The sequence below is a fragment of the Callithrix jacchus genome, chromosome 12, assembly GCF_049354715.1.
Source record: "Callithrix jacchus isolate 240 chromosome 12, calJac240_pri, whole genome shotgun sequence".
Taxonomy (NCBI): Eukaryota; Metazoa; Chordata; class Mammalia; order Primates; family Cebidae; genus Callithrix; species Callithrix jacchus.
In genome coordinates, this window is record NC_133513.1 from 100,645,636 (window position 1) to 100,669,339 (window position 23,704).

Sequence of the window (23,704 nt, forward strand, 5' to 3'; positions counted from 1 at the left end):
TGACATTACTTTTTTTTATTTCGGTGATTTTCTTAGGATTCAACAGATTTGATATGCACAAACTGTGTTTCTTTAGTTTGTATCAGGAGAGAGTTAAGAATAAGGTAACAGGCATGACAACCAATAGGGTTTTTCTGGCTCTTATTTCCATGCAAAGATCTAGATAAAGTTTTATTCATTTATATCTGTCAGTATCCTTCAAAGTTTTATTTATTTAGATAGTGTAGTCCCCATCACGGGCCTCACATGCCCTTGAACCAATATGCCACAACAAATCTTCCACCTGAAGTTGCCTAAGTGCCTAAGAGCCCCCTCTCTCTCCAAGGACAATTTTGTATGCTAGGCTCATAGCTTCCAAGACCCTGTAATGATCTCCTCTGAGCAGCTCGTGTCACAGAGAGCATGGCTTGTCCTGACAGGCCCTGCTGCCAATATGTGACATACTGCAGTCTTGGAGCCCCTGCAATCCTGGATGTTTTAAAGCAGTCTGAGTCCTGGCCATAGAGATTTTATTTGTGCTAAACTTTGCCACATGATTGTCAAGTAGGATCTTACTTTATTCTCCAATGTTTTGCAAACCATTTAACATAAGAAAATCTTTTTATTTTTGCTTAAAGCACATCTCTCTTGGGAGGCCAAAGTGGGAGGATCACCTGAGGTTGGGAGTTCGAGACCAGCCTAACCAACTTGGAGAAACCCTGTCTCTATTAAAAATACAATTAGCCAGGTGTGGTAGTGCATGCCTTTAATCCCAGATACTTGTAAGGCTGAGGCAGGAGAATGACTTGAACCCAGGAGGCAGAGGCTGCAGTGAGCCAAGATCACGCCATTTCACTCCAGCCCGGGCAACAGGAGTGAACCTCCATCCCCTCCCCACAAAAAAAAGCACCTCTCTCTTTAGGACCCAGATCTGAGTCCATGAAACCTGAACCAGGGGAAACTACCAAGCAAAAACCATGCTCTCTTCAGAATCAACCCTCTTCTCTGAGAATGAGACTTAGTTTGTAAGTCCAACTCCCTCTGCATAAATATGAGTTCTTTCTCGTGATGCAACCTGGGCCCATATATAAGTATGTAACTGGTGAGCTGTCCCGTTGCCAGTCATGACATGTCAAGCACACATATAGAATGTACCTTAAACTCAAGCTAGTGGTATCCCTGCTTATAATTTAGCAATTTTTCAGGCTGGAAGGACTCGAGCTATTGATTTGATTCTTCCATTCTGGGAAGAAACATTCTAGAAAGGAAGTACCACTCAGTCCTTCTGTGTAAGAACATAGTGTTTACCCACAGAAGGATATCGAATATAAGGAAATAACAGATCTGTATGTTCCTGTGCCAATCAAATCAAAGTCAAAATGGATGGAGAGGGTAGAGGTCCAAGTGAAACAATATTGAGAAATCTGTTCTAGGATGTGCCTAGGTAACATCAAGGGTGTAAAGGTCTCCTTCACTCTTCAATTTTTGACATTTAGCAAGTCATTCTGAAGCAGAGAACACATAATTGTGAGCCACAGGCACCAACCCATGGGTCAAGAATTGTCCAGGTGTGTCCCAAATACATTAATTGCATCCAGCACCCCATATTGTATAATTCCCTGATCAGATCCACTCTCTGGCTTCTCTCTTGATTCTGTAGCCATGAAACCCCACAGTTTTGGGTAAAAAGCATTCCTCTTGCATAGTTAACCTCTGCAACCCTCACCTCTATTTCTGTACCCCCATCAATTGAGGAAGGTGCCCTATGGGCACTGCTAATTATAATAAATGCTGATGATGCCGTCCTTGGAATTGTCAGAATTTACAACCAAGGTGTTGTTCTGTGGTTAGTAAGCTCCCATTAGAAATGCCTCTAGTGGCCTATATGATCTGGCTCTGCTGACCTCTCTAGCCACATATCTCCCGTTCGGCTCCTTGAACTCTGTGTTCCTGACATGCTGAGCTTCTTAATGCTTCCCACTATGTCATGACCTCTTCTATCTTTGTGGTCTCTTTTACCTCTGTCTCTGCCCAGGACACTTTCCCCTCTTCACCCTTTTGTCGCCTGTCAATCCTCATCGTTCTTCTTTCTAGTCTGAGCTCTGAGGTCTTTTCTCCCCAGAAAGCTTTTCCAGTTTCCTTAGATGAGGTTACATCCCCATCCCCACCCCTCTTTTTCTTTCATATCACTTATGTCTTTTGTAATTGTGTGTTTCTCTTCCTGTCTCGCCTGTGAGCTCCTTGTGGAGACAGGAGTGATGTCTCACATCTTTCTATCTCCCAAGCTTAGGCAACTGATCAAATCATAGAGGCACAATAAATGCGTGTTGAATAAACAGATTACGTCTTTGCCACTTTATTATTTCTGTAATTTCTGACTGAGTGCATCACTTGACACTCTCTACCTTTGTGATGCTGTTCATTTTAACAGGTGTTAACAGAAAATAAATTGCTATTGATGCAATTGTTACTTCAAATGTAAGACTGGCCTTTAAGCCCAGCTCTGTGTCAACAAAATGCAAGGACAGCCCACTGTTGGGAAGAATTTCCAGGAAGTGAACCAATTAGTTTCACATGCTTTGCTAAATATTTTATTTGCAATGCACGCTCAGGTTTTAAGTGCGTCTGTATTGGCATCCCACAATAATTGCTAGCTCACCTATTATTTGTTCAGCGAATGATTTGGTTAAAAGTACAACAAAACTAAAGTCAGAGAGATGATGAGAGGCTTGCAAGAAAAGGAAGGAAGAAAGGAAAGAAAAAAAGATGAGAGGGAGGGAAAGAAGGAGCAAGGGAGAAGAAAAGGAAAATAATTCCAGACAGGTTTAAAGATTGAGCTGACCCTGTCATCTAAATATGGCAACGTGTACATATTGAAGATAAATTATTTACTCACTGGTTTTGAGGAAATAAGCTAAATTATCTTCTAGTGACTCCTGACTAGCCAACTCCAGAAACAATTCTCTTTTGAGAAAAAATGTTTTGTGATAAAAGATACATTAACTATTTATTGTTTTTCCCGGTTATGGAGGTCTCAAGCTGCCTTAAATCTCATAGAAGAAATTTCAGGTTGAAGTTGATGATTGTATTCAGCTTCTTTGAACATGTCAACACGGAAATTGTCCCTGACCACACAGCTCCACCTGTTCATGGGCTGAAGAAGCTGCTGAGAAGTGGATTCTACATGTAAGTATAATAAAGATCTGGTGCTCTGGATACAGCATCACTCAGCTGCCTCAAATCACGGGACCAATGGGGAGAAATGTGGTGTGGCAGAGTAGAAAATAAGTTTCTTAGTTTCATGGTTTGTTGGACAACTCTATACAGGCTTCTGTGCAGAACATAAGGCAGAAAGACCAGTAAGTCCAGGAAAACGGGGAGGACCAAAGGTATAGTTGTATACTTAGGATTTAGAACAGATGAGGCACATGATTGGTATTTAATAATTATAAGTTGAATTAATTAACTTCCTACAGTTGTCTTGACTCTGTAAGGGAGAGGTATTAGCTCTGAAAACGTCTCACCTGTATATACATTTCACTCTCTCACTACCTCTTCTTCAGCCTATTGGATAGCAACTTTATCCAAGATACTTCTTGATGACCCTGTATTGCCAATGTGGTCATTTCATTGTCAGTGATGGACCTGCGACTCTCTCAATAAATCACTTTACTTTGGGGATGGCAATCTTGTAATACAAAAATCCTTTAAAAGCCTTGGTGGACTAATCAATGCTGAGCAAACCAAGACAGGAATCCAGAGTAGGCTGTGGGCACTGAGGAAAGTGACAGCCTCATCACAAGATAGTTATTGCAGGAAGGGGAAAGAAAATCAAAGCAGAAGCCAGCTGCAATTTCGTTTGTGCAAAATGAATTTTTATTGCTGTGAAAATAAAAGGTGATTCTAATGCTCACCTTTTTTCAAAGTAGTAACTTAAGCTCTTCAAAGAAAAGGGGACTTAGTCATAAATTAGGGTTACAGAACTTTAAACCACTTTAGGAAGGCCTGAGGGGAAATGAGGATGGAGAGGCACTCTCTCTGAATCCCAAATTGCATAGACACTGCTCCAAGCCAACTCCCAGGCTGTATTCAGTCCTGTCCTCTCAAGGGTAACCTGGTTTGGGAACTAGGGATTGTCTCCTAAAAATACGCCATTTAAATGACTATTTTTAGAAAGAATAGAAGATATCCTTGAAAAGGGAGATGGGAAAAGAGATGAGAAAATTAATAGAAGATCAGGAAGACAAGCTGTGAGGCTGAGGCAGCAGAATGCTGTTTGAACGGAATTGAGTAAAAGCAAATAGTAAGAGGTTAATTGTGGAGACTCTATGTTCCGATAGAGTGGGTGTGGGGAAAGCTGACCTTTGACTTTCTGTTTGTGAAGAAAACTGCTTCAAAGGACTGAGTATTTGACATTAAATTTACCTCTCACCTCATTCAGAAATATCTTTGGCTTCTAATGTGTTCTCCCTTCTAATTTGGTGGTGGTTTCATTTCTTTAGATCTCCATGCTGGCCAGAGCTTCTGCGCGCTGCCTTTGTACCAGGCCTGACCACTGCCAGCTCTGAGCACTTCCTCACATACATATTTCTCTTTCTGTTTCTCTCATGTCCAGTTCTTCCACAACTTCCCATTAATGCCTGCTTCTTCTATGGTTCCCTACCATGATTTCCTATTGTTTTATTTTTTAATATTGAGAGTGAGCATGTAATTCATCATTCCAACTAGAAAACTTGAAAGTGAATGAATGCTATTAATAATTTCTCCAGGTCAGTTATGGTGGCTCACACCTGTAATCCCAGCACTTTAGAAGGCGGAGGGAGGCGGACCTCCTGAGGTCAGGAGTTCAAGATCAACCTGATCAACATGGTGAAACCCCATTTCTACAAAAATACAAAAATTAGCTGGGCATGATGGTGATTTCTGTAATCCCAGCTACTCAGGAATAATCGCTTGAACCCAGGAGGCAGAGATTGCAGTGAGCTGAGATGGTACCACTGCACTCCAGCCTGGGTGACAGACCAAGACTCCATTTCAAAAAAAAAAAAAAATTGCTCCAAGAAATAGGCATAAGCCATCCCTGTCACTGGGCAAACCTAAATATATGATCAGTCTTTCCATAAAGTATATTTCCTGTGGACATATATGTGGCAACTTATTACTATGATCTTTTGATTTTTCTTTAACCTTTTCAAATAAATTTGAGTTGGGCCTTAATCTAAAATGTCATCTCCCATAGAGCAGAGACTCTGTATTCTTCTGTTGTTCCAATCATTGCAGGACACTTTGCTAGCAGGTGCGTAGCAGGAAAACAGTGAGCACACAGTGTGTGAATTTAAAATAAAATAAATGATTCATGACTGATGATCACACAGCAGTTGTCCTAAGTTTTAACTGCTCATTATGATTACCTGGGATATTAAAAAAAATCAAACATAATGATGTCTTGGTCACATCTCCAAATATTCTGATTTAATTGGCCATGTGTCTGACTTGATCACCAGGGCTTTTAACCATTACCAAGTGATTCTAACGTTCAGCCAGCAGTACAGACAAGCCCAAGGCACACCATTTCTCAAGCAATGTGATGATGAAAATATATATCCTGTGAGTATGGAGGCCAGGAAGGAAGAACCCTACAAAATCACATAATATCAAAAACCATGCATGTCAGAATTGCAGAATTATTAAGCACTCAGACTTTAAAGGTAGATAGATGCAGATTCAAATTAAATAGGACAAAAAAAAAACCATGCTGGACAGAATGACAAGGAGACAGCAATCCAATTCGCTATCTCTGAAAAGCACTGAAGAATAGCAAATTGTCCTAGATTTCTTTCAATCATTTCAATCTAAAATATTCTGAGGCCAGGCACAATGGCTCACACCTGTAATCCCAACACTGTGGGAGGTCGAGGCGGGTGGATCACCCAAGGTCAGGCGTTTGAGACCAGCCTGACCAACATGTCGAAACTCCCTCTCTACCAAACATACAAAAATTAGTCAGACATAGTCCTGGGCACCTGTAATCTCAGCTGTAATCCTCAGGAGGCTGAGGCATAAGAATCGCTTGAACCCAGGAGGCAGAGGTTGCAGTGAGCCGAGATTACGCCACTACACTCCAGCCTGGGGGATAGAGCGAAACTCTGGCTTGACAACAACAACAACAACAAAATAAAATTCTGGTTTGTGGTCAGACATAAATGCAAAATTGCTCGGAAAACATGGTCATCAAATTCCTATATCTCTAGTAAATCATCCTTTGCTCCACCTTGTTTTAGGAGTATGACTTCCCTTTAGACATTGTGTCTAAAGGTGGCTATTTTACTTGGCTGCTAATTATGACTCTAAAGCAAGCAACAGAGGTTAATATCCTTCCAAGACTTCCCACTGATTGCTGGTAAATGTCCATACCTTTGATGTTCAGCTTTCACGATGTGCTCCTTGCTCTTCCCTCCAGTTGTAGCCCCTGGAATCTCTACCCAGGTGTTCAGAATTGCAGTCCCGTGTTTCTTCTCACTGCTGCCAATGAGTCCCTTTTTACTGTGCCCCGATCATCCTTGACTGCAGCTGATGGAGGCATCCATTTGAAGTGTCTCCTTATATTGGCATTTTTGGTTTCTATATCTGTTTTTTTTTTTCATGGAATATGAGACTTGCAAAGGCAAAGACAGTTTTAATGCTCCTCTATATCTTAACAAAGAGAGAGCAGACCTATAGCAAGTTCTCCAAAGGGATGAACTTTGTGAAAGAAGAAATAAATATTGATTTTGCAATGTTACCGATAAAGGCAAACACAAAATTAGATCAGTGACATCTATGAGGAAAATATGTTTGCCTATTGATGAAGCAAAGGAAAAATTTCTACCCACAAATTGAAAATGTTGATGCTATTATTTTGTTAGACTTTGTTTCCTTTGCTTGGGAAGAAAGCAAAAACTTTCAGCAAATGGCTTCTTAACTAGGCAAAAAGCAGTTTATTTGCTGGACTGCCTGAATAAAGAAGGGAAAATAAGTTTAGTTGGTGTAGGAGCTTAAGGTTTTGCTGTCATAACAGAAGCAGTAGCATTTAATTTCCACTGAGAGAAGACAGGAAGGAGCGCATGACTTGAAATTCAGTGGACTCTATCATCTGCTAGCTACAGGCCATCGGAAAACTAAAAATGCCTCTGAACTCCTATTTTCTAATCTTTGAACTTTTTATAACAACACATGCCTTCATTTGTCTAAATTGTAAATTAAGTGACCACCTTACTTCAACACATGTGGCAAATAAATCTTCCATTTTCCCTGCTCTTTCCCTAAGTCAGAAGAGAGCAAAGCCAATCTTTAAGAAAACAAAAATGTAAACAATAGATTTTTTAAATTTTTTAATGTCTGGTGATATTGCTTAATTGAAATTTCATGAAAGTAGCTAAGACTATACTTAAATATATAATAGCAAGTGTATACCACATGAAAACATGTTTAAAGCCAGAATTTTACACTAAAAAGATCAATTTAGTGTTGTACATAAACATGAGCATAAATACGTCAACAAGATGCATGGATCAATCATTTGATTGAACATAGTGTCTTTCTCTGCTGAGGAAACAGTTTTATCCTCCTTACTCCCTTGGTTGGTTTGATATTTAACTCTGATCATCCAAGAGAAATATTTGTGGTGCCTGAAGAAGTGTAATCTGTAGGAGTCCCAGCTTTAACTCCTTAAAGTACATTTAATGAAAATCAGGTGACCCTGCTTGCCTTCAGAACGTAAAAAGGAAAATAAAACTATCCTTATCAAAAACAAAGAAAGAAGAAAAAAAAAACAGAAAAGAGCAAGAGAAAAAATGCCTTGTTAATTGTATAAATTTGCTAAGGACACCATAACAAAGTGCCATGATTGGAGTGGCTTAAGAAACAGAAATGTGTGTTTTCATACTTCTAGAGACTGGAAGTCCAGGCTGAAGGTGTCAGCAGGGTTGAATCCTTCTGAAGGCTATGAGGGAAGGATTTAATTTAGCCCGTTCTCTCTGGTTTGTAGACAGCTGTCTTCTTCTTGAGTCTTCACCTCATCTTGCCTCTGAATGTATTCTGTCCAAATTTTCTCTTTTTATGAGAATACCAGTCGTACTGAGCTAGGGCTCACCCTAATGACCTTATTTTAATTTAATAACCTCTCTAAATAAATACCTTCTTCTCAGATTCAGTCTAATTCTCAGGTACTTGGGGTTGGGATTTCCACATAAACTTTTTCAGGGGCACAATTTAGCCCACACACCAGCTTTCTTCTTTTACAAAGTAAAGGATGCCAACAAATGCAGCTGTTACTCATTTTCATCTTACTGTGTATTTTAGTCCACTAAATTTAACCACTTAAATGTAAATTTAAGCAAATGAGCTATTTTAGCTTTAAAAGATAATTTTCATGTCAAAATAAACCTGAAATTGTGAGAAAAGGTTTTATCCTTGCTTAATAGAATACCTAAGTGATAAATGATATTAAGGGTTCGCTGTATGTTGACCACCATAAAAAATTTCTCGTCAGAAATACCTCATTTAATCATGTGCTCACTGCAACAATGGAAAGTAAGTGAGGTTATTAGGGACCCCCAAATCTGTGAAAAATAGAGTTGTGGGAATGGGGAGCACCAATTCCTCAAGTGCATCACCGCGACTGTTGGTAAGAAGGGCTACCTCTATTTCCACTGCTTGATTCCTGAACTGCGTTCAGGCTTTACAGGCCACAGCTTCACAGAATCGTTACCGTTCTGTAAGTTTTTTGGATAATTTTGCTTGCTAATGCTCTGGGGGCAGGGAATGATAAACCATATGTAGAATATGTATCAAATCCAGTCAAGATGAATTATGTAATTTCCAGGATGGAAGGAATCCAATAGAATCAATTTGCCACCATGTGAACAGCTTATCTCATTGAGAGATGGTGTCATATCGGAACTCATTATTTCTTTCAGTTGGAGGCGGACATTTGGCAGCGACAAGAGCTAGACATGCCTTGGTGACTGCTAGCCCATGTTGTCGGGCCATGTGTAGCCTCCATTCCTGCTATTGTAGCTAGCTGCTCAATCCTTGCAGCATTTATGCCTGCATTAGTGTGCTCAACCAGCTGAGTTGTTTTGTTTACTTGATTGTTCAGAAATTTTTCTATGGTGAATGCAATCCAGTGGATATTAGCATGTGACAACAATGATCTTCACATTTCTTGCCCACTCCACAATGTCTAATATAAGCCCCTTTCCTAGAGGTCCTTGTCTCTGATCCTCCACTTTTTCTCTTACTAGGTCCTTGACTAACTAGTTAAGTTCTTTTGTTCAAGAGTTTATACATCCATATCTAGGGCCACATTTTCCCATCAAAAGCAGATTATGAAGTATTGCACTTGAGGGTCTGCCAGTTAGAATGATTTCCCCCTCACTGCCATCTTTTACGGCCACTCTTCCAGGTCTGTAGTACATTTGTCATCTATTTTCAGCATGCATGAACATATTGGGCTAATTCACCCATGAATCACATCCAACATTTCATTGCATTTGTTGGCTGGTTACCGTAGATATTGGCAGAGAGTAAGAGTGATAGATGACATGGGTGTCCAGGCAGCCCCACTGATCAGCAAACTTGTGCCCTACTCTTGCCTGATCTTGGAGACACTATTTTTACCTAATAATGCCCAAGCTCATGAATTTCTGTGTCAAAGAGAAGTCAGTCCATGATGAGTGGTTATGGCCATGTAGTCACACAATGTCATGGCTTAGCTCAAGAAATATAGCGCATCTACAATACATTCTAGTTCTTTTACTGAGGTTGAACATAAAACTCACATGGCATTTTTCCTATCACAGATAAATGTATTATCAAGGACAATGTGTCAGAACCTGTACCACATCCTTTGTATGCTCTAGAATCCACTCAAAACAGGTAGCCCTTTTGTGTCACTTGGTAAATAAGTTGAAGTGATTTCGTTCAGTGTGAAATATACTGCCTCTAGAGCCCAAAGAGGGCTATCAGGTTGTGCTTGTCTTTTAGCAGTGGGAGATGCAAGAAACAATAATTGATAGTTTATTTTGGAGCAGACATTCTGTCACACTCAGCACGATGGACTCCTAAAAACTCCAGTGTTGTAGGGTTTACCTCCCAACCTGGAGTGCATGTGTCTAACCAAGGCTTCCAATCTAATTTCTACTTACTGATCATTTGCTGTGATTAACACAATGTTATTAATATAGTGGAACAACATGATGTTATGCAGAATCTCTCAGTAGTAGAGATCATGTGAGACTTTATTGTACCAGATGACAAGAGAATAAACATAGCCATGGAGGATAAATATAAATATATACTGTTATTCATCCTGCATAAATGCAACTTGTTTCTGGTACTCATCCTTGGTGGGGATGGAGTGCAGTACATTTGCCAGATCAATAACCTCATACTATGCATCTGAGGCCTTTTCAACCTATTTTAGGAAAGATACCTCATTTGCATAGTATCTGCAATAGGATCTGTTGCATATTGGAGTGTGCAATAATTCATTGTCATCTTCCTATGTCCATCTGACTTTGTGGTAGGGTTACTAAATATGGATCCAAATGGGATCATCTCCCTTCATCCTTTAGGATTTTAAATATGCCACTAATTTCTGCTCCTTGCCTCAGGATCAGGGCCAAGACTAGGATGCATGAGCTTGAAGGTGAATGCTTTCTTGAATGTTGTGTCCTGTGTACTTCCCTGGCTTTATCATAGTCCTGGTTTTATTTAGGATGCAATATTGTTTTTAATTTTAAATTTTGGCTTCCCCCACTGTAACAGCCTTTGCCACATATGCCAGCTAATCAGTGGAAGGTCCTGCCAACAAACCACGTGTGTACCTGCCGACTCTAAGTTTGAGGACCAAGGGAATGATCACTGGGTGTGTCTATGGACCCGATGTAAGCTGGACCTGAGCCAGAATTTCACTTATGACCCAGCACAAGAACCATAATGATGTTTCTCATGTCTGGATTTCAATGTCAAATTGCGTTCTGTTTAACATTTCTCACAATTTCTTGATATTCTCCTTTCCCAAGTGAAAAATAGTCAATATTTGTAATCTTAGGTCTCTTTGGAACCAAAGGACTACTTTACTTTATTTACTTTTGTAATATTACGTTGTCTTTTCAGCTGAGGCCACGGTCTCTTCACCAATCAACGTATAATGCTCCTGAAAATTGGCTCCATTCCCTACACTGAGCAAAGGACTGTGATATTATTACTAAGGTGATATTCCTTAGTCTCTTGTTTATTTTTCACTTCTTTTGATTGTATAGGTTGAACAATGCCCTTATTTCCTGCCTATATTTGCTCCTGAAAAATACTATGTTCTATTAAGTTCTGTATGAGGTAGCCTGCTCTGGCTGTCATTCTGAGGTTCATCATGATCTTTGTGTCCACCTTCCTGATGTTTTAGCACTGCAACCCGGCTCCTGCCATTTTGGTGTCCTATCATTTCATTGCTATTAGGCAGCTGGGTTCCGTAACAACACCTCCTTTCATTAGCCCTGACAGTCATTATGAGTTTCTCAGTGATTCTGGGCTTCTCTCGCTAGCACATTCCTATTTCTTTGGAACAACGTCCTGTGTCCATTTCACAGAACAAATCCAACTGGCCTGTCATAGTATAGACACTCTCATATTTCCACTTTTCTGAGCCTTGTAATCCTTTCTTCCAATACCTACCTCTGCAGGTCTGGCACTTTCCCCTCAATTACTATGGGCCATCTCCCTGTCAAAGCTTTCAAGAACTATTCTACCTGCACCAAGAGTCTTTGCTGGGTGTTAAATCCTGTATTTTGGGACAGTGCTCATACATCAGTAACCTATTCTTGTCTACCTTTGTGTTCTTCTCCCTAGGTGAAGAATCTTCAGGATCCAGTCTCACATACTCTTCTGCCTACTGCCAGTAGAATCTGGCTTGGTTTAGTAGCTCCTGCAGCTCTGTGGGGCTAATGAAGGCTTTCCTGGCTAGTTTATGTTGTGACTTAATCCTACCTGTTATCTTGTGGTCAGTAGGGATGGCGAGGGTGGATTCTTAAGGGAAATTTACATTGTCTTGCAAGTCAGAGGCCTCTTCAAACAATGGGAATGCTAGTTTCTGACAGGTTCCACTTCTGCAGGTCCCGTTTAGGGATTTGTAGGGATTCAAAATTTAAGAATTTATCCAGATAACCCCATCCCAATTCTCAGGGTCTTACCACTCCTTAATTTGTGAGTTTACCCAAAAAATCTGATCTTTATTCTTAGGGTCTTGCTACTCCTTTGTTGTCAGAGCTCTGTCTAACAGAGCAGACTTAATATTTTGAGAAGCCAACCTTCTCTGGACTTCTGTTTCCCATATAACTGTGTATTGCACTTGATCCTCTGAGATTTTTCCAACCTCTGATTGCAAAACCAATCACCCTTGTCTTTAAATAGGTGATTAATAGCCCCTTACATTTCATTCATTGTCTTTCTTCAATACATTGATGAACTCTGAACATAGCCATCCTATTTCTATTGTCCTATAATGACTACTTTCTTGTACCTCTCAAGTACCGAGGATAATGAACTGTTGGTGCTCTTCATTTCACAATTGTCCCATCCCATTTCACTACTGGTCAAAGTTAAAGACCCATACTGCAAAAGGGGCTAACGATACACCATCTTTCATTGACAATGGAGTTTTTACTACCAGCCAGTGGGTGATCGTGCTCCAAAATACCGTTTTATTTTTATTTTTATTTTTTGAGACGGAGTTTTGCTCTTGTAACCCAGGCTGGAGTGCAATGGCGCTATCTCGGCTCACTGCAACCTCCGCCTCCTGGGTTCAGGCAATTCTCCCGCCTCAGCCTCCTGAGTAGCTGGGATCACAGGCATGCGCCACCATGCCCAGCTAATTTTTTGTATTATTTACTAGAGACGGGGTTTCACCATGTTTTAGAATGTTCATTTTGACCATTTACATCTCCAAGTGTCAAGTCAGGTTTCCTGCAAAACAGACTTTGAGATACAGGTAGGCATGCTGGTGTTTTATTTGGAAGTAAGGGATGTAAGAACAGAAACGAGTGAAAGGTGAACTTTAATCCAGTCATAATAGAGGCCTCAGCTAATCAAATAGAGTGCTATAAATTTGAGATGCCCCTTCAAAGATATCCCTAATTAAGTCAAGAGCCATACCTTTGTATCTCTACATTGACTTGTCCTTAGAGGTGAGAGGAAGGTGGCACGGAGAGAAGATGGGCAAAGCAGCTCTCTTTGGGCAAGGATAGTTTCTTGGGAGAAATTCAGCTGATATCCACCAGCAGCAATATTCTCTGAAGTTGGGTTAGCGGATAATTTAGTCCTAAAGGGGCGATCTCCGGGACACACCACCATTGTATGGTACTGACGACCTTACAGTTTCTCTTCCTGCTTCTCAGGAAATTTCATGTTTAGTTGAGAATAGCAAGAAGGTGTAACAGAAAAAAAGAGGCAAATGTGGTTAATATTAAAATAGCTTCACTGTTTTCGGAATAGTGATTGTTTGTTCTGCATATCTTAATGCTAAAGGGAAAGATAGAATGTGGTACAGTGCACTGAGTTTTTGAATTCTAGAAACCTAGGTTTAATCCCATGCTAGCTACTTTGGGCAAGTAACTTTGTATCTATGTCTCACTTTTGTCCTCCGTGTGCCTCTCTTGAAGAATTGGGAAATTTTCCTGGATTTCACACCTCCGTTTCAAAGTTTCCTGTGATGCTGGTAAGAGAAACTTAATAAATTGGATTTCTTTCCTGCTTCTACCACCATGCAAGCTAATCAACCAGCAGTAGGGATGGGTTTGGATAGAGCCATCTACTCCCTCCAAACAAAATACTCAGAGAGATATGTAGATGGCTGGCCTGGACTATGTGTTATGTACATTTTCTGATTGTAAAACATATGTTTTTGTCTATATGAAGCCTGGAAAGTCTCACTCCACAATTTCACATTCATTACTTGTACGCTCAGTGAATCATCTGTGCCCACCCAAAAGTAGGGGACAGTCTGAACGCAGAAAAACAGTATTGATGTGTGTGCAGTTTTTCACGTATTAAATACTCTCGGTAAAAGTCCTCAAACTTTAATAATCAGGAAAAATGCAGATATGTATTACAATTTCAGAACCACCAATGACTGGAGTTAATCATAGGGCCCAATGTATGCTAAAGAGGATTGACCCGATGTTGGATCTCTACCAGATGTTCAGGGAAAGACAACTGTTTTCTGAGCAGGTCACACCTGTTTTATCAGCAAAAATATGAGCCTTTAGGTGATCACACAGAAATTAAACAGTTAAGGATAAGTGACCTAAGAGGACTTAACGATTTAATCCTAACTAAAGAGCAAAGAGAATGCAATCTAAAAACACGATTGCAAGCAGGATTGTGGGTTAATGACCTTGTCCTTTTAAATTGAATGGAGCGCACATAGTCCTTGGCTGGAAGTAATGAATTATAGGAAATAAATACATATACTGGAATTTATGAATAAATTATTACAGCACTAATCACAATTAAATTGCCTTGTTTTAATATGATTTAGTAATTAAGCCACAAGTGGCTTACTGCCTGGTTTTTGCCTGAACAGGCACCAAATAAAAGTATTTGACTCAGCTAAAATATTTCTGAATGTATTTTCAAACTTTTAATTTTCAGTAAGTGGACATTGATAGGATATTAACAATATGTAAAAGAATTACTTTGTTCTTTTTTGTTTTTCCCTTTTAAGATATGCATCCGCATAGGAAAAGCATCACAATAATAAGCTGGGCAAGCCTCAGCTCTCTTGCATTCAAGAAACACTGTCATTGCTGACTTAGTTCTCTCCCCAAGAGGAAAAGTGTTTCCAAATCATTGAATTTCACCTGTCATCTATTCTGCAATACTGCATTAGGGCAGCTCTGGTCAGAAATGAAATAACAACTGTCCCCTTGATCTAGATATGTGTAAACCTCTCTTGGTTTCATCCAGGTCAGTTGCCTTCCTTCCATGTACTCACAGGAGGCTGTGAGCTAGATCACAGCTAGATCAAGGGGACAGTGTTATTTCATCTGTGTAGCACCATTCTTACCACATTCAGGTCACCTGCGCATGATTCTGCTGCTGGTCCAGATCACATTCATCTTGTATCCCCAGATGCTATAATACATTAGGTGCTCAATAAATATTCATCCATTGAAGGAAAGGAAGAAGAAAGAAAAGAAGGAAGGAAGAAAAGATTAGATGGGATTTAATGTACAGTTAAGTAAAATCACTGCTTATCTATTTGTATTGTTATTCATTAAAAAATTCTTAGCATTTGCCTTGAGCAGATATCTATAAGAATTAAAAAAAGAGAAAGAAACCTATACACAATTACATTAGGAAGGAGCAGGAAAAGATGACATTAAAAAATTGTCTATTCTCATCAAACTTGGAGCTTGATAAAATTTATATATACAAAACAAGCAAATGAACAGACAATAACAACAACAGAACAGTACAATAACAAAATTACTTGTCAGGCACTGCAGTGGTAATCATATTAATTTTTTTCTCTCTGTAAGCCTATGCAATAGATGCTGTTGTCATTACCATTTTAGAGACAATGAAACAGGTAAAAAGAACTTAAGAAACTTTTTTAAGGCCCCTTAGAACATAAGAGATGGAGCCCTTTTTTCTTACAATATAAGAGCTGGAGCCCTTTTTTTTTCTTTTTTGAGATGGAATCTTGCTCTGTCACCAGGCTGGAGTGCAGTGGCACAATCTTGGCTCACTGCAACCTCCGCCTCCTGGGTTCAAGTGATTCTTTCACCTCAGCCTCCCGAGTAGCTGGGACCACAGGCACTTGTCACCATGCCTGGCTAATTTTTGTATTTTTAGTAGAGATGGGGTTTCACTATGTTGTCCAGGATGATCTCAATCTCTTGACCTCGTAATCCACCCACCTCAGCCTCCCAAAGTGCTGGGATTACAGGCGTGGAGCCCATTTTTTGCCAAGACAATCTGGTTTCAGAACCCATGCACCAACTGATGCATAATATGATTGTCAAAATCATAAATATTATATGGTCAAAGGAGGAAGAGGTCATTGAATATTAATAACTGTGGTGACCAGAGAAAGTTTTACAAAAATGTCAAGAACTGTAAAGGGTCTGAAGTTTTACCCTACTGGCAAGCTCTCAAGTAACTAGTCAGAGTTTAATTTAGGGTACTAGGAGAAGATAGGAAACTTCTGGGTCAAAGATGATGGACAGTTTCTTTCTCATAGCAATGGCAGATGCCAGAACACTAGCATTTACACTGGCTATTCAATCCCTGACATTTAGGGCTATACTACAGCAGAAGATCCCTAAAGTTAGATAATGCAATTTTTAAACAGAGCACTGTAGGAAAATTGACCCCCTTGTGTCAGAGAGAGATAGTATTCTCATAGTCCAAGGGTGTAGGTAAACTGCTGTTTGCTATTTCTTTCAAAACTGTTCATTATGCCAGCATCCCTGAAATTTGAAAATATTGATATAATTGGATATAATTCCAAAGATTCTTTACAGATAAACATACTTAAATTTGATAAAAACCATTGTCAAAGAGCAATTAAAGGAAGTTGCTGTAAATATTGTATAAAATATTTATAAAAAACAATTATGCAATTACTAGTCATTTTAACCCAGTAATTCTAGTATGGGAATAAATACAAAGGAATTGATTCTGAAATTCAGAAAGCCTTTGTACATAAAGACATTCAGTGAAGTCTGTAGCAAAACTGAAAATGATAAGTATTTATTTATAACTCCATTGGAGTATCATTACTGTATTTTACCTGTCTAAATAACATTTGGAAATGTTTATAAGTTTTATTTAAGTATAAAATTCTGTTTCTCCAACTTGTTCTTAAATATGTCAGCATATAAGAAATATAGTATTTTATTTTTTCTTCTTACATTCATATCATATATTCTTAATTTTCTGCAGTGGTATATATTTGTTGCATGGTTAAAAATAGCAACAAGAGATTCCAAAGACTTTCACTTTAAATACACATTTAGCACATACTTCTTGGCATTGTGCCAGATATTTCCAGGGATTAAAGGGAAAACATGACATATCACTTGAGGTTAAGGAATTCACAATTTAGTAATTCCAAACAGAAAGATAAACCACTACTAAGAACAGAATGATACACATTTTCAAATAAGTTGCATGATTTGGCAGCAAACTGTAAGGAGCTGATTGTTCAAGGGAAAAGCAGATGCTTCATGCAGGAGACATTTACTTGTCCTGAGCCTTAAAGAGATTCTTCTGCCTGAAATATCCTGGGGTAGGGTCATCTGGGAGCTCTGAGGGTCTCCAACCTTGGTATAATAAACGAAGGAAGTTCCAGTTCAAAGTAAGGTTTAATGAAATAAAAAATTATCTTCCTGCTTGAACAAATGTAATTATTTATGCTAGGATACAGAAAAAGAGAGAAGAATTGCAAGGAGACTAGGCCCAGGGAGGGAGAGTTGGCAGAGTAAAAAGAGGTTATGATTTATAGACAAAGATGGCAGTTCACATTCTCTCCCTGGGGAAAAATCAGTATCAGTATCAAATAGAATAGCTATTTCTTTAACCAGAGTGAATGGGTAGAATTAGATACATCAAAGAAAACATCCGATTTGGGGGGTAATTTTCCATAATGAGTGAATTTGGAGGAGAATAGAGGAGGGGCAGATAAAATGTTTTAGAGATTTTAAGATGTCCAACAAACAATGACCTACTATCCTACTGGATTCTGAATGAATTGAGAATAGACTCATACATTGGTTTTCTTGGCTAAGTGTCCACTTAGAGTGGACATTTGGTTTTTCCCCAGGTCTGCCAAATAGTCTTTCCAACAAGAGTTGAGAAAGAGTTAGATACAGTGTGTCCCTGTCTTTCCTTGCTTAGCGATACACTAAATTTGGGAATGGCAGGAAGATGTGGGTTCTAATTGGAGTCACAGGCCTTGGTATTTGCCCATTTTCCCCTTTGCAGAAATTTCATAAGGAATATTTTCTTTGTGTTCTGGTGTTTAAATTTTCTATGTCTGATTGCTTTAAGCAATTGTGACTCCATGGACCAAGAACAGAAATACTTGAGCATTCATCTCGTTTTATCATAGTAAAATCCCCATTCAGAGGAAATTATCTTGTCCCCACGTGAAAGTTGGAATCAATAGCCATTCTGTGCACCACCATTTTAGTGAACAAGATATTTTATTAAATTAGTGTAGTGGATGTCGGAGATGTCCTTGGATCTTATCAATAATGAATAAGCTGTTGTTTAAAGAAAACAATATAGGCCCTCTCTTGGCAGATCTCAGGCTACGTCTCTGAAGGGACAGACTTTCTGAGTAATCTGATGATCAGATTTGGCCTTGCTGTTCCAGGCACCAGCCTAATGAAATTACACTCTTCTGTGCTCAGCCTGACTCACTGAGGAGGACAGCTCCCTTCAAAGAAGGCCTTCAGGTGACCTGCAGGAAGCCCTTGGGAAAAATGGAACTAAAGAAGACAAGGCTCACATGGAGCTAAGTAAAATATGAGAGTAATCTATGAGTTCTGGATAGATAAAGTTTTTTAACTGCTATATGTAAACGTCATTATTACTAATTACAAATACTAATAAAGTGGTTTCAATGTTTTCATTGTATTAACCATGATTTCATGCATATTCCCTGCATGCCAGATACAGTGCGCAGTGACATATTTTATTTATCCTGCAGCAACGTCATGAGAAAGATGCTGCTACCCTCATCATTTGTTTGGATGAGAAAATTGAAGCTCAGGAAATTAGTAATTGTACAAGGTAATGTAACTAGTGATTGGTGGAACCAGCACTGAAGTCCAGGTTTGTTTTATGCCGAAGCTTATAATCCTAATATTACACAAAAGCCTGTTAGTTCCTTCATTTACCATCCTGTATTAATGAGGCATACTGGAACCTGAGCCAGGTAAACTCATTTCTTTCCTAAAGAAGTACCCTATCCTATGACAGAAAGGAAAAAATCAGCAGCTGGTTATTTGTAAGATTTGGTAGAAGATCAAAATTTCACTGGTCTAACAACCTGTTTTCTATTCTACCTGTTTTCTATAGGCCTGAGATCCCTCTGAGTTACCACAAAAAGACTGTGTTCAATTTTCACCTTGTAATGTTTAAGAGGATACAGGGGCAGTGACAGAAGAAGAGAAATGACTCACTTCACCATCGACAGAGCTAAACTGCTTCTTAGGACTATTTCCTTACATCACACAGTACCTGACAAATTTCAAATAAGACAAAACATCAAGGAGAAAGGAAGAATGAAAAAAATCCTCTATTAAATAAAATGTAAATGTGAGAAGGGTAAGTTTGTTGTTTCTTTAATTTCCCAGAAAGCCAAGACATTGCTCCGTTGGTTAAGGGGAAATCTCCTCTCCTGTTACTCTTAAAGTTGGGATATACTATTTATATTATAAACAAATTTCTATCTAATAAAAGCAATAAAAACAGTAATGTCTGTTTAGCATTTTGACCTGTATTATCCTGTTTTGCTCTTACAAAAACATGTGAGAGGGTATTTTCATCTCCATTCTCAGGATGAGGACATTAAGGCTAAAACAGCAAATGTTGCACCTAATGTCATACAATTCAAAATTAGCAGAGCCAGTTCCGGACTAGCTCTTCAGTTACACATATCCTTTATGTTGTATGTTCTTCATGGAAACTGAGAAAGATAGAAAGAACTCAATCGTGAAGGTAAGATAGGAAAAGATATGAACTTTGACTCTTTTTTGCTGGGACATTTTTCCTGCTTATATCCAGCTCTTGGGATTTGAAATAAAGAAGAATATGTGTACTTAATTGTGGCCATTTCAAACCCTGGACACCCATTCCTCAATATCCCTTTCATTAAGAGGTGAGATCTATACTGTGAACTACCGATGTATTTATATTAGCTTTTACCAATTGGGTATGGCAGAGGGGCGTTGTGTGACTTTCATGTGTAGACTACATAAAACACACAATGACTTCCTTGTTCACTGACAGTGTCACGCTTAGGGCCATGAGCCACCACATAAAGTCTGTCTACTCTAATGCTTCCATTCTGGAAAGGTCATATGTAGGGTCTCCTGGCCACAGTTGCGCTGAACCCAACCTTCCAGCTATCCTCAGCAAGGTGTCAGGCCTATGCATAAAACCATTATGGACTCTCTAGACCACTGTGTCTGCCAGCTGTGTACCAGAAGTGACTTTTGTCAATGCAACATCGAACTGAAGAATCTCAGTCAATGTCTGTCTAAATTCTTTTTTTGTTGTTGTTTTCTTTTCTGGAAACGGAGTCTTGCTCTGTTGTACAGGATGGAGTGCAATGGCATGATCTCAGCTCATTGCAACCTCCACCTCCCAGGTTTAAGCAATTCTCCTGCCTCAGCCTCCTGAGTAGCTAAGGCTACAGGCACACACCACCATGCCTAGCTAATTTTTTTATATTTTAGTAGAGACAAGATGAGGTTTCACCGTGTTGCCAAGGCTGGTCTCGAACTCCTGAGCTCTGGCCATCTGCCCACCTCGGCCTCCCAAAGTGCTAGAATGACAGGCGTGAGCCACTGCGCCCAGCTGCCTGTCTGAATTCTTGATCCACTAAGGTGTGAGGTCTAATAAAGTGGTTGTCACTTTACACTACTAAAATTTCAAGTAGCAGTGATAGGTAACTGGAACAGTGTATGCCTGTGTGTTTGTGCTGGGATAGAGGAATACAGGCAATTCTAATGGTCTTGGCCCAGACATAGAAATTAGCTAACAGGGTGCTAAGGGCAGATCATCATCTTGATTTTAGAATGTGGCTCAGAGCCATCCTTGGTTTCTTTTTCTCATCCACCTTAGCTACCTGAGGGCATAGCGGCCTGAGTAGTTTTCAGATCACCTCATTGAGAAGGCTTGGGTCTTGGTAGAGATAAAGAAGTATGCCTCTCTTACTATTAGAATTTTAAAAGTTTTTATTTTTATTTCTTTTTCAATTACCCAGCAGTCAGAAAAAGCATATTATTAAATTCTGCTTTCAGTTGAGACGGCTTAACAGGACAGATTTTTATTTTATTTTTTTCAGTGAAAATGACAGATGCCATGTTTTTCACTACATAGTGTTCCATTTGAAAAGGAGAGGAATTTAGAGATTTTTGGCAGGGCCAAATAATAATGACTATTATTATTATTGATAATGCCAAATTATCATTATCATTATCATCAGCAGCAGCATCAAATGTCCCAAATAAATTAATCATCAGAAGAAAACAATAAGCCATATAATCACATTTCCTGCTTGTAACAGTGATAATTGCTCTGGAATAAAACCTAGGCTTTGATGATGGCCAATCATTGCTAGTTAGTCTAAATTTCAGAGAGAAACAACTCTAAATCTCCTTATACTAGGCAAACCAGCTTGAAGCTGAGTAGAAAACACACACACACACACACTCTCTCTCTCTCTCTCTCTCTCTCTCTCTCTCCATAGTGGCAGCTTTTCTTTGATGGTGATGAAAGCTGACATATGGCATTTGTCCCATGAGACAAATATTGAAAACTCGATCTGTGTCTTTAAATTGCCTCTGCACACAAGAAACTTAAACCTATGTAGGGAGACCACTCTTAGACAAATGTCTTAGTCTGCCTCTGCTCCCAAAGTGCTGGGATTACAGACATGAACCACCACGCCTGGCCTCAGATTCTTTTTTAACAATTCATTCTTTTGCAAATGAATCCATTCCTCTAGAGGAAGAACTTACCCCTTGGGAGAAAGGGCTTCATCTATTCATAGAAAATCCACTCTCGTGACCCAGATACCTCTTACTAGGTCCCCCACCTCTCAACTCTGCTACGTTGGGGGTCAAATTTCAACGTGATTTTTGATGGGTACAAACCACATCCAAATATGTGAGAAGTGGGGAATCAGACTCATGATTTCCTATATACTGAAAATGCAATCAGTTTTGGGTGCTGTTGTCTTGGTCTACAGCACAGCCCAATATAGTGTGGGTCATAAGAAAATAAGTTTCATATTCTGGCTTTAATTTCCATCTTGGCCCCCTCATTTCTGAGTTATCTTAGATATACTTTATCTCTCTAAAACTTCATATTACTCTCTGTAAAATGAGGACAATGATATGAGCTACCATATGGCATCTTTTTGAAAAGTAAAAGGGTTTAATGCAGGAGAAGAACTAACCTCAGTGCCTGACTTAAGTAAATGTTTCATATATGTTAGGCAAACAAAGATGAAATGGCAAGGCTGGATATGATCAGGTGGAGCGTAAGAATTCCTATGAGAAGCTACAGTTTAGGGTTATGCCAGGCCAGAGCAAAAGAGGCCGTCTGGAGTTTGATTGCTAATCTACACGGGCTACTCAAGAGGAGGAAACAGGCTAGAGGCATCTGCAGCAGAGGGGACCAGATGACAAGGAAGGTTTTAAGCAGATGGTGGGATGTAGAGCCTGGAATCATTTCAGACATGACATGTAATTGGCTAAGGGCACTTCAGGTCCCCTGGCAATTGATCCTAGTAAGGCTAGAGTTTTTTTTTAGGGGTAGCAGTGGAAGGAGCATCAAAAAATAAAGATAGCCAGATTTATTTTTCAAACATTTTATAGAAATCTCCATCTTTATCCTGTGACTCATTTCTTCTTTTGCTTTTATTTTCTCTCGTTCATTTTTAGAGACAAGGTCTTGCTCTGTCACCTGAGCTAGAGTGCAGTGTTGCAATCAAAATTCACTGAAGCCTCAAACTCTTGGGCTCAAGTGATCCTCCTGCCTAAGCCTCTTAAGTAGCTGGGACTACAGGCGCCCACCACCATGCTTAGCTAATGTTTTTGGTTTTTGCAGAGATGGGATCTTGCTTTGCTACCCAGACTAGTCTCAAACTCCTGGCTTCTTGCCTTGGTCTCCCAAGGTGCTTGGATTATAGGCATGACCTTTTATTTGTTTCTTTTCAGGCTTCATCCTTAAAATAGGACTTTCACTGTTGTAGTCTTTGTCATGGATTGGATCTATTAAGAGATGCTTTCTTAGTGTAATATGAGCCAGAGAGTCTGGAAGGTGTATTAACTTTATTTTAGGAAACGACCAAGCTATGCCCATTAATGTTGGCTCCCCACTCTCATAACCTCAGAGTGCATGTCCATATGCCCCAATCCCACCTCTTCTTCCACCAAACCTATGAAGAAATTGGCTCCAGCTAAATATTATTGAAGAAGACACCTGAGTAGAATGTCTTGCTTGGAAAAGATGACTAAGTCGATGGGACCCCTGAAGTTGAGAATTTGAAGAAGGAGTCTTGGTGGGAAAATCTTAAGTGGATGTGCGAGCTTCTCTAATGTCAAGATTGAGGCTCACAGTATCAGACCATATGCACACAGAGTTACAAAGAATTAGAGTCCCAGAGGAAGCATGCAAGAAAAATGAAATGAAGCAGATGAGGAGAGAGATCCAGAGTAGCCATGCGCAAAGCAGATGAAGCTTAGAGGAGTTCACGTCTTGCACTTCCTGAGGTGTGACATTCAACCTTCCTTGTGTTCTTGCCAACCACCCTCTTCAGTTGAGCTAGTTTTTCTTCCTGGCCACAAAATAAGTTCTAATGTCAAAAAGAAGCCTTGTTTTCCCATTGAACACATAGTTTGAGGTGCAAACATACCATTTTTTTTTTCTCCAAGAAGGGTCA

At 39.5% G+C, this 23,704-nt stretch overlaps 1 long non-coding RNA gene across 1 annotated transcript; it reads left to right on the forward strand.

Moving 5' to 3' along the window:
- Positions 1–2,656: 2,656 nt before the first annotated feature.
- Positions 2,657–19,348, forward strand: LOC103796808 (uncharacterized). Its single transcript, XR_624670.5, has 4 exons — positions 2,657–3,165; positions 13,677–13,732; positions 18,401–18,819; positions 19,108–19,348. It is a non-coding gene; the product is annotated as an uncharacterized LOC103796808 (long non-coding RNA).
- The last annotated feature ends 4,356 nt before the right edge of the window (positions 19,349–23,704 follow it).